Source organism: Stegostoma tigrinum, chromosome 27, assembly GCF_030684315.1.
Source record: "Stegostoma tigrinum isolate sSteTig4 chromosome 27, sSteTig4.hap1, whole genome shotgun sequence".
NCBI lineage: Eukaryota > Metazoa > Chordata > Chondrichthyes > Orectolobiformes > Stegostomatidae > Stegostoma > Stegostoma tigrinum.
The window spans coordinates 36,038,694-36,054,183 of record NC_081380.1 but is presented as its reverse complement, the minus strand read 5'-3'; the positions used below and the strand labels follow the sequence as shown (position 1 = coordinate 36,054,183).

At 44.1% G+C, this 15,490-nt stretch overlaps 1 protein-coding gene across 2 annotated transcripts in view; it reads right to left on the bottom strand.

The window, feature by feature from the left end:
- cluha (clustered mitochondria (cluA/CLU1) homolog a) overlaps positions 1 to 15,490 on the bottom strand; it is an 88,773-nt gene that overhangs the window by 64,490 nt on the left and 8,793 nt on the right. The window lies entirely within an intron of this gene.

Genomic DNA, 15,490 nt, shown 5'->3' with positions numbered 1-15,490 from the left:
AAGAACATCAAGTACACGGGCCCCTACGGAATATTCCAACCCTCAGGGCACATGGTGGGGGGGGGGGGGGGGGGGAAATAAAATCAGCTGTAATCTTTGTGACTGCAGGCAACTGATAACAAGTCAGCATTAGTTTGAAAACAACAAAAGAAAAGACTCTGCCTAGAAAAGATTGTGCAAGAATGTATTTTGAAGGAACCGAGGCAACTGCACGGTCTCACTTGTAAGAGGACATTCAGGGCAGCAATGCGACATCCATACCAAATATACCAATTCAATGCCTCTACTGGCACGGGCTCTGAGAAAATGTCAAAAACAATCCTGTTACTACAGGATTGCTCAGACATGCCACTGCCCCTTTTGATCTAGGCAAAACCTGATCCTCCGGACAGAGCCACAATACATTGGGCCAAATGGCCTGTTTCCACACCATAGGGATTCTGTGATGACAGGTCATGGGAGAGGAATCACAGAAAAGGTAGATTTTGCAAGTATAGTACAATGATTTAAATTGTCAATAACTGCAAAGCTTCACATTTTTGTGGGTTTCCTTTCTTGAACAGAAAGAATCCTCCCTTGCATTACAGTCGGAGAAAAAACAGAATATTGTACTTAAAACTGGTCATACTGCTTGTGAAGCAACAAAATAAATCAACCTCCTGCAAGTCAGAAATTAGTATAAGGTATTAAAACATGGACAAAAGGATTAGGCGCCAAGATTTCGCAAATTTTAGCCACAGCATGGGGAGCAGTCCCCAGAGGAGACAACACGGGGCCAGACAGGGAGGCTATGCTCGAATGAAGTAACAGCACAAGACTGTGGTTGTGGTGATATCATCTGCCACTGGCAGGAAAAATAGAATGATGCCAGTGATAAACCAAAATTCCACACTGGCAACTGCGGGTCGGCCCGTCTTGTGTAAGTGCATCGTATGTCACTCACTGGGTGTTGAGAGAGCCAAGTTCTGACATTTTGTTTTAAAAGGCCTTTTAAAACATCAGGCCACTAAGGGGTGAACAAACTGAAAGAAAGAAGTTTTTCACAAGTTCGCCTGACAGCGTATTTGCACGCTCGAGATTTCTTTTTGACTGAGCACAGTTCAGGTGAATCAAATTGCATGGGGTGGGGTCTTCCTGGGAATGTCAACGCTCCACTTCAGGTTGTGTGAGCAAATCTCCTGGGATTCGGTTCCTGGAGCTTTGGCCACGTTACCAACAACAACTCTCATTCTCAGTTACCTCGGAAGTAGTTTCAACATGCTAGAGAGAAAGAGATGGGTATTACCCCTAAAGTCAAAGGAAAAGCAAAACAAAGGAATCGCTTCAGCGAGTTGGACATTTCAGATCTGGTGTAATCTTGTCTCCTAACTTAAAAACACACACACAAATAAAGCTGAGACACCAAGTAATGATGTGGAACAGCATCGGTCTGTTTCTTGATACATGATCACTTTGGTTTCTTTTCGTATCTTTGTCACCTCTTGACCTTCTCCCCATTTTAACCGCCCACATTCAAATATGAACCTCCCTCAAGAATATCGAGTAGGTAAGTGTTCTAGACACAGGCATCTTCACACATTCAAACAATGCAACATCTTTGTTCAATCTAACTTGATACACAGTACAGCAGATAAATGCCATCCTGTTGCATTTGCTGCTCCCCATCCTGACTAATCTGGCTTCCGACCCTCATTTCACAACACTCACTGTCAAGAATAGCAAATCTCGCCCTCTAGGGGATACACAAGTACCAATCATCACTGGAAATCAAACACACGTCTCCTGGCAGGGCAGCTAATACTATCTCTAACATACTGCCACCTCCTGCCCAATGAAAACTGCGCAATCATTTCGAGCCAAGATAACAAAGTGTGAAGGTGGATGAACACAGCAGGCCAAGCAGCGTCTCAGGAGCACAAAAGCTGACGTTTCAGAGAGGGGGATGGGGAGAGGGAACTGGAATAAATAGGGAGAGAGGGGGAGGCGGACCAAAAATGGAGAGAAAAGAAGATAGGTGGAGAGAGTATAGGTGGGGAGGTAGGGAGGGGATAGGTCAGTCCAGCGAAGATGGACAGGTCAAGGAGGCGGGATGAGGTGGTAGGTAGGAAATGGAGGTGCGGCTTGAGGTGGGAGGAAGGGATGGGGTGAGAGGAAGAACAGGTTAGGGAAGTGGAGACAGGTTGGACTGGTTTTGGGATGCAGTGGGTGGAGGGGAAGAGCTGGGCTGGTTGTGTGGTGCAGTGGGGGGAGGGAAGATTTTGAAGCTTGTGAAGTCCACATTGATACCATTGGGCTGCAGGGTTCCCAAGCGGAATATGACTTGCTGTTCCTGCAACCTTCGGGTGGCATCATTGTGACGCTGCAGGAGGACCAGGATGGACATGTCGTCTGAGGAATGGGAGGGGGAGTGGAAATGGTTCACGACTGGGAGGTGCAGTTGTTTGTTGCGAACCGAGCGGAGGTGTTCTGCAAAGCGGTCCCCAAGCCTCCGCTTGGTTTCCCCGATGTAGAGGAAGCCACACCGGGTACACAATGGATACAATATACCACATTGGCAGATGTGCAGGTGAACATCTGCTTGATATGGAAGGTCATCTTGGGGCCTGGGATGGGGGTGAGGGGGGAGGTGTGGGGGCAAGTGTAGCACTTGCTGCGGTTGCAGGGGAAGGTGCCGGGTGTGGTGGGGTTGGAGGGAAGTGTGGAGTGGACAAGGGAGTTGCGGAGAGAGTGGTCTCTCCGGAAGGCAGACAAGGGCGGGGATGGAAAAATGGCTTGGATGATGGGGTCGGATTGTAGATGGCGGAAGTGTTGGAGGATGATGCGTTGTATCCGGAGGTTGGTGGGGTGGTATGTGAGAAGAAGGCGGATCCTCTGGGGGCGGTTGTGGCGGGGGTGGGGCGTGAGGGATGTGTTGCCGGAAATGCGGGAGAAGCGGTCAAGGGCGTTCTCGACCACTGTGGGGCGAAAGTTGTGGTCCTGGAAGAACGTGGACATCTGGGATGTGTGGGAGTGGAATGCCTCATCCTGGGAGCAGATGCGGCAGAGGCGGAGGAATTGGGAATAGGGGATAGGGGATGGAATGTTTGTAGGAGGGTGGGTGGGAGGAGGTGTATTCTAAGTAGCTGTGGGAGTCAGTGGGCTTGAAATGGACATCAGTTTCTAGCTGGTTACCTGAGATAGAGACTAAGAGGTCCAGGAAGGGGAGGGATGTGCTAGAGATGGCCCAGGTGAACTTTAGGTTGTGGTGGAAGGTGTTGGTGAAGTGGATGAACTGTTCGAGCTCCTCTGGGGAGCAAGAGGCCTCCGCCGCATATGCTCCCAGGATGAGGCATTCCATTCCTGCACATCCCAGATGTCCACGTTCTTCCAGGACCGCAAGAGTTCCATGCGTGCTACTTAAACTGGGAGCTTTACTGCTGCTTAAAAATACTACACATATTTGAATAAACATCAACAGCTATAGACTACATGATCTATTAAAGTAGATAGGTTCCTACTTTTACAGATTTCAGTTGAGATAAATTGGATAAAAGATTTTGAAAAAGCTGAATAAACTGCATCTTTGAGCCATCACAGCTTTTTGCAGGTCCCACTCTGTTAAGGACCACTGGGTCATACTGTCAGTTCTTTGTGCATTCAACTTTTAGAAGTTGTGCATCAGCATACTGAATCAGCCTTTCATTGTCTGTGCAGCTCGTGTGGCAGGTGACTATTTGACTGCAGGTGCCATCAAAGTGAAATGGTTTCCTATCTCGCACTCCTTCCCCTCACGTGTAAGCTAGTGGAATTCGATCAGAGGCAGGGACAAAATAAAAATCTTCAAATCTCACCAGCTCAGAAACCCAATTCTGGCACAGTGCCATCATTTTGGATGAGATCAGCAAATTCAGCACCAACCAAGGATTGAACTTTAAACCTTGAACCTCCCTGTTCAGTAATGACTCAATAACACACCATGCGGTGCATGTAGCTGCCAAGTTACTCAAGGTTCAAATGCAACATTAAAAGAAATGCATTAACACTTTCTCAATCAGCATTTTTTTGCCATACGTTCTGTCCCATTGTTCAACAAAAGGTGGCAAAGGGCCATATATATAAAAAGATAGTAAGGAGGGAAACTGTTAGAGGCACGGCTTAGGTCAACCTCAGATTTTAGCCTTTCTTCCTCCCATCAACTACTCAAATCCCTGTTCACTGTACTGAGCAAAATTTACACCTCACCTGTACAATTTTCTACGGGAATGACCCTATACCTTAAAATAACATTGTGGAACTGGTTCGAAAATCATCAAGGCACCTCAGAATATCTTCTGTTTAAATTAAGTTTTACTTACACAAATACTAGTTTGTGAAAACAACAGTTCAAGGTTAGTTTCAACAGAATTGGATTTTCTCTCAGTGTAGTCAGTTCCAAAATGTTTGAATACTGCGAGAGAAAAGAACAGCGTGAAGTATTTATTTTAACATCAACCTGTTCAGACACGTGGCTGGTAGAAGGTGAACTCAGAACCTCTGGTCCAGAGGTTGGAACACTACTACTGAGACACAAGAGGCATTAACCTACTGCACTGTTTGCCTGGGATTTTCAAGTTATCTCCCATCCAAGACCTAACCAAACCTGTTTTCTTAACTTCTAAAATCAAATGAGATTGGGCACTTTCAGACTAGGATGGTTGGTACAGTCATTTTTGGCAGTGGTGGGATAGGAACACACTTAGAGGCAAAAGGCATATATGTTTAAAATACCACAACATCACTAGAATCATTTAATCATTGTGTCAGTATTCGGTTGAACTAAAATATCTAATTACACTTATATAATAACAGTTATGAAATGATGATAATGTTGAACTTGTTAAATGGTATGTTAATTGTACTGTTAGGATACACTGCGTAATGGAATGGTTTAATTCAGTATTTAGAATACATATAAGGAGACACTGCTGGGACAGTGGAATAGGAAGTAGGAGGCAGATTTAACTAATGCTTCATCCTGTAAATAAACACATTAACAAGTATTTAGCATTTCGTTTCCTTCTTTAACTGGCTTGGGATCAAAAACAGCATGTTTCACGATACTGAATTAATGTATATTACTTTTGAGAGCTATTGCCTTATTTTCACCAAGAATGATTCCTCCCTTTTCATGGATACCGAGGTAAATGTTGTGATAATTGCTGCACTTTTCATGGAATTCCCAATACAGCTCAAATGAGGTAGTGGTGTGTGATGAGTAACCCAAATCACAATAAAAGTTAAAGATAGGAGCTCTTATGCTGCAGTGGTAGTGTCCCAACTCTTAGCCAGGAGGCCTGGGATCAAGTTCCACCTGTTTCAGAGGTGTGTAATAACCTATTTGAGCAGGTTGTTCAGACTGTGTCTGAAAGTTAAAGATGTCTGAGATGGTTTGACCACCAAGTAGACTGGAGGCACAACGTGTAGAATAGGGGATCCACTAGCTCAGTTGGCTGGCCTGTAATGTAAAGTGACATCAACAGCACGGGGTCAATTCCAACCATCAGTTAATGATAGCCTGGCCCTCTCATCATCTGGGACTATGCCAACTTTACCATGTGGCATCCATCTAGTGATCAGTAAATATATTATTGTGAAAGTGGTTTTACTTTCTGTAATTAAGCCACCAATCATAAGTATTGTTGATCAGACATGGAGAGAGATTCTGGTCACCTAACATTATTGCCCTTCAGCAGGCATAGAAGCAAAGGTTGTTCAAGGCTATCATAAACTATACTAGGATTATATAGACTATGTCAACGATTACAGCTCAAAAGGAGACCGTGAAGCACACTGATTAGCCTGATGTGTGTGCAAAGTGCTATACAAATGTATATTCTTTTTCTGTTGAAAGGCTGTAAAGTTTGATTTCTTGGGGAGAGAGAGATTTTGCTGCGAACGCATTTCACAAAAATCACATAACACAAAAAAGGTCAGTTGGCCCACTGTGCAGTTTCAAAGAGATCTTTGAAGTTATGCTCACTCCCTAATTCTTTCCCTTTGCCTTGCAAATTCTCTCATCTCAGGTATTTGTCCAATCCTCATTGAAAGCTTCAGCTGAACCTGACTTCACCAAACTGGAGGGAATTCACGAGGATTGATCCAGGCAAATTGCCCACTATGGTAACAGGGCTCAAACAGAAATTAAAAACTAGTTAAAAGTATGAAAAGAAGTCTGACAGAGCTTCTCTTATTAAAAGAGAACAGAGCCCCGACAATAATTTTAACCAAGGTTAGACAACGAGTGGAGGGAAGAAATTGGCACAAGTTCTTACTACACAAGAACTTCTAAGGGTCACCAGACCTGAAACATTAACTCAGTTTTCTCCCTACACAGATGCTGCCAGACCTGCTGAGCTTTTCCAGCGACTTCTGTTTTTGTTCCTGATTCACAGCATCCGCAGTTCTTTCGGTTTTCACAAGTGCTAAGCAGGCAGGTTTCTGCTGAGCACGCTAGGATTGAGTAATAGGACATAGAACATAGAACAATACAGCGCAGAACAGGCCCCTCGGCCCTCGACGTTGCGCCGACCTGAGAACTAATAAGCCCCTCCCCCTACACAATCCCATCATTTATTGAACAAAAACGAAGATTCCAGAGAAACAGATGGATTTCTGGGATATGGGCCATTCATTGTTCCTAAAAAATTGTACTATTACTTTCTCTTCTGAAGATACAGATTTGGAAAAAACAAAAATCACTTGATCTCGTCTAAAAACATGCCACTTTAAATCAATAATCCATTTTCTGGATGTAAACAGCAAACATTCAGTTCATGGTCAATATAAATTTGTTTATTAGTCAATAAACTAGATTCATTCAGCAGACAAGCCTAACATTTTAAAACAAAAATTGCTTACCTTTCCCATTTTAGTACTTTTAAACTGCAGTTTAAAAGGTCAACTTTGATTCATACAGTGCTTTGCTGCATCTAAAATGACCCAATGTGCTTCATGTAGAATTTAAATAAAACAATTAATTTGCTACTCAGAGACTGTAAGAACTAGCGATGCTGGAGAATCTGAGATAACAAGGTGTAGAGCTGGATGAACACATCAGGCCAAGCAGCAGAGGAACAGGAAAGCTGACGTTTCAGGTCTGGACCAATCCCCTTGTTGACGTTAGGTGAAGTAAACCAGATTCCATGTGTACACCAATGACACTCAGCTCTAGCTTGTTGATTACTATCAGGAGCCCTCCACAATCCCTCCACTCCCCAGGTTTAAAAGTAATGGACGAGCCAAAGTTTCCTCCAACTAAATATTGATGACACGGAAGCCATAGTGTTTGACTCTTACCACAAACTTCATTCATTGGTTACTACGCATGGGTTCTGCTTCAGATGGTTCCCAATTCATTTGCTTCACCCTTGAATAATGACATTTGAGTTGGGGGGCTGTTGCTGTTGGAAGGAGAAGGAAGGATTTGTTTTGAGGTGGAGAAGAGAACCAAGCCAAATGGTGATTGGGATAGCAGCCAGGCTTTTAAAAGTCTAATTTAACACGTTTTTGGCTTCTACTAGCTGTTGAAACTTGACCGAATCTCATTTCTATTCATTCTACATGGGGTCCTGTGCACTGTGAGGATCAGCTGTGACTGAAGCACAATGTCCTGATAGTAGCCTTGTTTTCTCCTGATTGTTTCTGTTTGAGTCTCCCGAAGACTAGGATCTCACCATCTACGTGTTTGAAGTGGTGTGTTTTGTACACTCTCGATGGATCAGATATATATTACTGTGTGGCTATGTCCCATCCTGTCATTTGTGCTGGATGAAACAATGTCGTTTGCCAAAACACCCAGGCTTACTGAACAGGGAAGATCAGGAGATTTATACTGTCTGTGTCATGATCCATTGCAGCCCCTTCTGGAAGTATCAGTGCTGTGTCAGGACAGGACTGGTGCCTGGCTGAACGCCCTCCCCGCTTGTGTAGCCTTATGGGCACTTGCTGTATTAAACCCCAACAAGTTGCTGATGTATTCAGGAAAGCAGATGGCAGTGGCAGGGTGAAGATTCTACTTTGATTAAGTTGATGAATGTGGCCTTGACTGCAGTGTTTTCCTTTCTAAGTGATTTGTGTTTAACAACAATAACTTACATTTATATAGAGCTTTGAACATTATGTAACGTTCCAAGGCTAGCAAGAGTAATTCTCTTGATGATTGAAGAAGGGGTCATCACAATAGTTGACCTAAAGCTTGTCAAAAAAGCTAGGCTTTAAAGCACTTTAAAGGAAGAATGAGACAGAGGGATGAAGAATTTTTGGGAGGGAATTTCTGAGCTTGTGGCTAAGCTAGTTGAAGGCACAGCCTTCAATTAAAATTAAAATTGGTGATGCAGAAGAGGCCAGAGCTGGAGGCATGCTCATATCGGAAAGTTGTAGGGCTGGGAGAGCCGACAGGGATGGGGAACGGCAAAGCCATGGTGGGACTAGAAAACAAAAAAAAACAAGGATTTTAAAATTGCTGGAAGACAGCATAAGTCTGCAAACAGGGGGATAGTAGATTAAAGATGAGCAGAGTTACAGCTGCAGATGAGCTGAGATTAGGTTGGGGGTGAGGAGCAGTCAGGCAGTGTTGCAAAGGTGAAATATGCAGTCTCGCTGATAGCCTGGCGATGTGGTTGGCAGCTCATCAGACGCGTAAGGATCACAAACATGTAGATGGTGAGATTCTAGTCTTCGGGAGATTCAAACAGAAACAGTCAGGAGAAAACAAGGCTACTATCAGGACACTGTGCTCCAGTCACAGCTGATCCTCACAGTGCACAGGACCCCATGTAGAACGAATAGAAATGAGATTCGGTCAATTTTCAACAGCCAGTAGAAACCAAACACGTGTTAAATTAGACTTTAAAAGCCTGGCTGCTATCCCAATCACCATTTGGCTTGGTTCTCTTCTCCACCTCAAAACAAATCCCCCTCTTCCTTCCAACAGCAACAGCCCCCAACTCAATGTGTCACTATTCAAGGGTGAAGCAAGACACTGAATACAAGAATGGTGCTCGAACATGAGAAATATTAAACCCAACCATGTCCTTACCTCATATTCACATTCATCAACAAAAGGTCCTAAGACCGCAACCAGACAGGCAAATTGTTATCATTGTCTAGTTCCACAGTTTACATTAATATTTTAGAAGTAATGTTTAGGTTTGGTACTGTATACCTTTTCCGAATATATAAAAATAAAGTAGTTAAAATGCTGGAGTTTGGAAACTGCCAGGACACCTCATAGTAACGGGCTTTCAAAAGGTTCCATGTGTTCTTATGAGGATCAGAGGTACATGTGGACACTGAACAATAGTCCATCCATTTATGCAGTTCTTGATGGAGTCCAGATCTCATCATTTATTTCAACGAAAGAAGTCAAATAGTTAGCAATGCTGGCAAACTGCATTGTGAGAAATATAATTTATTCATACGGGTGACAGAATCAAAGATTTGTGTCAAAGGCAGGACAGTTAGATTTCAGTTTAGGACCTCCAAAAGCACATCACATGGTCATAGAAATAGAATGTAGCTTCACTGAATGTTTTTCTTCCCCCACACAGCAGGCAGGTGCAGTTTTGGTCTGGAATGAGCCGTACTCACTAAGCCAAGGGATCAAAAGGATACAAGAAAGTTAAAATCAGGCCTGCACCTACGGCAGACAAAAATACTACCTCTGTCCTTTACTGTCAGTAATACAGATGGGGGCTCAACCTAAGTTACAGGGCGTATAGTTTGAGAAAGTAGGAAAGAAGTTGAAAGATTTGTCTAATTTGAAACCAGATAATGAAATTTACACAGTGGCCCTCACTGTGAAAGGCGTGGGCTCTGTGGCAGAAAATGCGCAAACTCTGCCAGGAAGGGAATATCAGCCATGGACCCAGAAGCTGTGGGAGCATAGAGGGTCTTTCAGAACCGGAGGTGACCCTAATGTTTAAATTCTCAATCAAGGCAGTGAAGCCCATGCTACAACTGAAGAGTCCACTGTTCTGAGGTTTTTTTAAGTTTCATACATTGAAGAATAGCTCAAATACGGAGGAGAAATCAAAAGTGACTTCTAGGGGTCTGTGGCACACCTTCCATTTGTTTCCAGGTAAAGTAAATGAACCTCCAAGATTTGCAAAATAAGAATACTCTTCTAGGGTGTTGTGGGAGGGGGCTGAATGTCAAACCATATTTGTAGCTGAGACATAAACTACAGAGTTGTTAATACTGTTGGCAGTTTTATATATAAAGCTTGTTTCTGTTTAAAGTCATGAAATCTTGTGGTGTAATATGTTTCAAATAATCAAACTTATGTTCAAATTTCTGTTTAAACATTAAAAAGAGCCCCTACCAGGGTCATAATAGATTCTAAAAAGAAAATCAGGGCAGGACCTATACACTTAATGGTAAGAACCTGGGGAGTGTTGATGAGCAAAGAGGCCTTGGTGTGCAGGTTCATAGTTCCTTAAAGTGGACTTCCAGGTAGACAGGGTAGTGAAGAAAGCATGTGGTATGCTTGCCTTTATTAGTCAGTGCAATGAGTGTAAGAGTTGGAAGGTCATGTTGCAGCTATACAGGGCATTGGTTAGGCCTCTTTTGGAATATGGCATTCAGTTCAGGTCTACCTGCTATCGTAAGGACGTTATGGAACTTGAAAAGGTTCACAAAAGCTTCACAAGGATGTTGCCAGAGTTGGATCGTTTGAACTGTACAGAGAGGCTGAATACACTGGGGCTATTTTCCCTGGAGTGTCGGAGGCTAAGGGGTGACCTTACAGAGGTTTATAAAATCATGTGGGGCATGGATAGGGTGAATAGTCAAGTCTTTTCCCCTGGGTAGGAGAGTCTAAAACTAGAGGGCGTAGGTTTAAGGTCAGAGGGGAAAGATTTAAAAGGATGTAAAGGGGCAACTTTTTCACGCAGAGGGTGGTGCATGTATGGAATGAGCTGCCAGACAAAGTGGTGGAGGCTGGTCATTTAAAAGGCACCTGGATGGGTACATGACCAGGAAGGATTTAGAGGGATACGGGCCAAATGCTGGCAAATGGAACTAAATTAATTTAGGATATCTGGTCGGCATGGACAAGTTGGACTGAAGGGTCTATTTCTGTGCTGTACATCTCTATAATTCTAAATGTCCATTTCCTTCCTTCAACAATGGATGATAATTCCAAGTTTCTCTCAGTCTGACCAGCAAAAGCAGGGGCGAGCTTGTATCTGGGGCTTGACACATCTCCCCTTCTCCATGACTACTGAGTCCACAATATAGCACCAACATCTTTTTCCTGTTAATTATTCTTTCATGGAATGTGGTTACATCAGAAATTATTCTCTACATCCCCAACTGCCCTTAAAAAAACCGAGTGGCTGCTGGGCTAAGGTGGTTTAGAGTCTGGTGCAGCACAGTGGCTCAGTGGGTAGCACTGCTGCCTCAGCACCAGGGACCCGGGTTCGATACCAGCCTCAGGCGACTGTCTGTGTGGAGCTTGCACGTTCTCCCTGTGTCCACGTGCGTTTGCTCCGGGTGCTCTGGTTTCCTCCCACAGTCCAAAGAGGTGCAGGCTAGGGGGATCGGCCATGTTAAATCGCCCGTAGTGTTCACGGAGGTGTAGATTAGCTGGGCTATAGGGGGATGGGTCTGGGTGGGATGCTCTGAGGTTCGGCCCAACAAGTTCACACCGAAGGGCCCGTTTCCACCAAGTAGGGATTCGATGATTCTAAACCACACTGCTCTCAGTCAGGAGTCACATGTAGCCCAGATCACAAAGGGATGCAGATTAATGTTCTTCCTTAAGTGAACCAGATTGACTCTACAAAAAAATCAATGATGGCTTCATTGTCAATGTTACAAAAACTAGCTTTCAATTCCAGATTTATTAATTGAAGTAAATTCTAACCAGCAGTAGGATATGTTTATCTGGATCCCCAGGCCATTCGCCTGGGCCTCTTGAGTTACTAGAGCTGTAACGTTCCCACAGCGCCACCATTTCTACAATCTCTAGCTATTCTCAGCTAAGTCAGCACATTCAGATTCATAGACTTGGTTTACAAAACACTTCTAGTTTAAATGACAAATATAAACCAAAAGAACTGCAGATCTGTAAATCACGACAGGTGCTGGAAAAGCTCAGCAGATCTGGCTGTAACTGTGAAGAGTTAAAGTTTTGGGTCTGTGAAAACCTGCTGAGATTTTCTAGCAATTTCTGTTTTACTTTCTGGTTTAAATGAGGTGCCTTACGTACAGATAACAAAGTGTGGGCCTGGATGAACACAGCAGGCCAAGCAGTATCTTAGGAGCACAAAAGGGGCTGACGTTTCAGGCCTAGGCCCTTCATCAGAAAAGGGGGGTGGGGAGAGTATTCTGAAATAAATGGGGGGGGGGGGAGGGGGGGAGAAAGGTGGACTGAAGATGGATACAGGAGAAGATAGGTGGAGAGGAGAGTATGGGTGGGGAGGTAGGGAGGGGATAGGTCAGTCCGGGGGAGGACGCACAGGTCAAGGGGGCGGGATGAGGTTAGCAGGTAGGAAATGGAGGTGCAGCTCGAGGTGGGAGGAGGGGATAGGTGAGAGGAAGAACAGGTTAGGCAGGCGGGGATGAGCTGGGCTGGTTTTGGGATTCAGTGGGAGGAAGAGGAGATTTTGAAGCTGGTGAAATCCACATGGGAACCCTGCAGCCTAACGGTATCCGTGCTCTTCCTCACTGTATCAATGTCCTGATACTTCTATAGCTCCTGCAGCTCTGAACCATCAAACTGAAACTAGGAACAATGGAGAGTATTTTGATTTCAATGGAACAGCATTCTTTTATAGGGCCTGTCCAAAGCTGACTGACGTATGGGTGATTTCTCATGAATACTGGCTGTGAATGACAAAGCTGTTTTGGACAGTCTGGTTGAAAATTGAGCTGCTCATCCAGCTGTTTCATAGTTTATCTTGGCTCTGCTCTATTCCTACAGGGTGTTGATTTTAACTTGAAAAGGTAGCAACAGGCAAGATGTTGATTCATGGCAGCTTGCCCATGGCCCTGCTTCCTGAACCATCAGCTGTGTGACTAGGTGCCTAGTGGTTATACTTAAAAGTACGCTGCTTCTTGCTGTTGGCCAGTAGTAGCCCGCTTCATCTTTACTAATCGATCAGCAGTCTTCGTCATTCTTGACAACACCACCCCCATCCATCACCTTTCCTTCAGTGCTCAGGTGGATGGGAATATCTTCACCAGTTTCAAATGTTACTCAGCCAGTCATACCATCCGATTTCCTGCAGTGATCTCTCTTCTTGCTCCTCCAGTATTTTCTCAGGGATCCCACAAAGATTCCAATCCCAGGCCAATGCATTTTCTCACATTCTGACCCTTCACGGCATTTTCAGAAAAAAACTGACAGGTTCCTTGAGTGCATTGGTGTCATCCAGTTCCACTTCATCACTACTTCTCTCAGCTTTCATGCTGCCTCTGATATTTTGGGATGCTTGTCCAATATCCAGTACTTAATGTACATAAATATCCTTCCAGCAGATTAAGAGCATAAGGCCATAAGAGATAGGAGCAGAAGTAGGCCATCCACAACATCGAGCCTTCTCTGCCATTTAATGGAATCATGGCTGCTGCTTGGCCTGTGTTCATCTAGCCCCACACTTTGTTATCTTGGGTTCTCCAGCATCTGCAGTTCCCATTATCCCTTACGTGCAGAGGTGGGCCAGGGTGAAGGCCACTAACACGTCTGAATGCAACTCCTGTCAATACCAGGGACTATAAACCTCTCAAAGAACCATGGTTCAGAATTAACAGCTTTACTGCAAGATGGGCTTGATAATAGCCATTAAAATTGATTCAAACAAAAACTCTTGAGCAACATAGGTCTCTTCAAGTCACAGATTTTGTGACTCTCCAAGATACACAATGTAGGGAGCGAAACCACTGCATTGGGAAGCAAACAGACTGCAGCATGAGGCTTGTGGGGTATGCAAAGCAAGGTGGGTCCTTATGATACAAAGGCAGACAGAAAGAAAGAAAGTGTCACCCCTCAGTCACCTCATCAAAAATAAGTGGAATAAGGAAAAAGTTGTGACTGTAAGGGCTGCTCCTTTTCTGAGATATTTTCAATTTTGGAGGCGATTCCCTTGAATTCTAGAAGCTGCAATGGGTTTTATAAGATGCTGCATTGTTTTGGAACTTTGAGGGAAAAATATCAAAACAATGGCATTTTAAAAAGGAGGAACACAGACAAAGGCAGTGGCCACATGGCAAGTTTTCAAACGAAGAAACAAACTTGCATTGCAGTCTGACCCAGCCGTGAAACTGCATTGCTGAACACTCTGCTGTGTGGAAGGTCACAACAGAGGAGCAGCTAAATAGCTTTTTTAAAAGTGCAAACTTACTGTTTTTTGTAAATATGTGTGAGTGAGTACGGTGGGTTGCTTTTTGTTTTTTTTCTGAGATCTGTCTCTGGATTAAATTTTAAAAATATAAAAATCATAGGTATTAAATTAGACTGAAATAGTGCTTTATGAGGCAGTAAAATTGTGCTATTTTCTGGGTCTGTGGATTGCTAAGGTGCAAAGATGACTTTTAGTAGTGTGACGTGCCCTTCCTGTCGGATGTGGGAGATTAGGAAAAGTTTCCACGTTACTGATGATTGTCTGTGCAGGAAGTGTGTTTAGTTTTGAATCCTATTGGATTGCATGGATCATTGGAGTGGCAGTTAGAGGTAAGGAGGAATTTACAGGAGCTAGGCAGTGAGATGGATGGCAGTTGCAGGAAGGGAGATAAACTGAAGATACAGTCAGGTAGATGGGCGACCGGCAGGAGAGGGAGGCAGGTAGCGCAGGAGTCTCTTGTGGCTATCCCCATCTCAAACAAGTATGCTGTTTTGGAAAACGTAAAGGAAAATGGACTCTTGGGAATGTCACACTGACAGCCAGGTTTCTGGTACTGAAACTGGCTCTAATGTAACAAACGGTACACCAGTTCCAAGTGATCAAATGTGACAGGGGACTCTCCAGTCAGAGACACAGACAGACAATTCTGCAGCCGACAGCGAGATATCAGAATGGTGTGTTGTCTCATTGGCGCCAGGATCAAGGATATCTTGGAGAATATTCTCAAAAGGGGGAAGGGACCAGCAGGAGGTCATTGTACTTATTGCAAATAACAACACAAAGAGAAATGGATGAGATTCCGAGGAGAGAACATTGGAAGCTTGGCAGGAATTTAAAAAGGAGGACCTGGAGGGTAGTAATATCCAAATTACTCCCTGTGCCATGCGCTAGTAAGGGCAGGATTAGGAGGATAGAGCAGATGAATGCGTGGCTGAGAGACTAGCAAAGGGGAGAAGGATTCAGAGTTTTGGATCATCGGAATCTCTTCTGGGATAGAAGTGACCTGTACAAGGACAGACTCCACCCAAATTTGGAAGGAGGCTAATATTCTGGTGGGGAGATTTGCTAGAATTGTTCGAGAGGATTTAACCTACTAAGGGATGGAGGGTGGGGCCCAGGGAGATAGT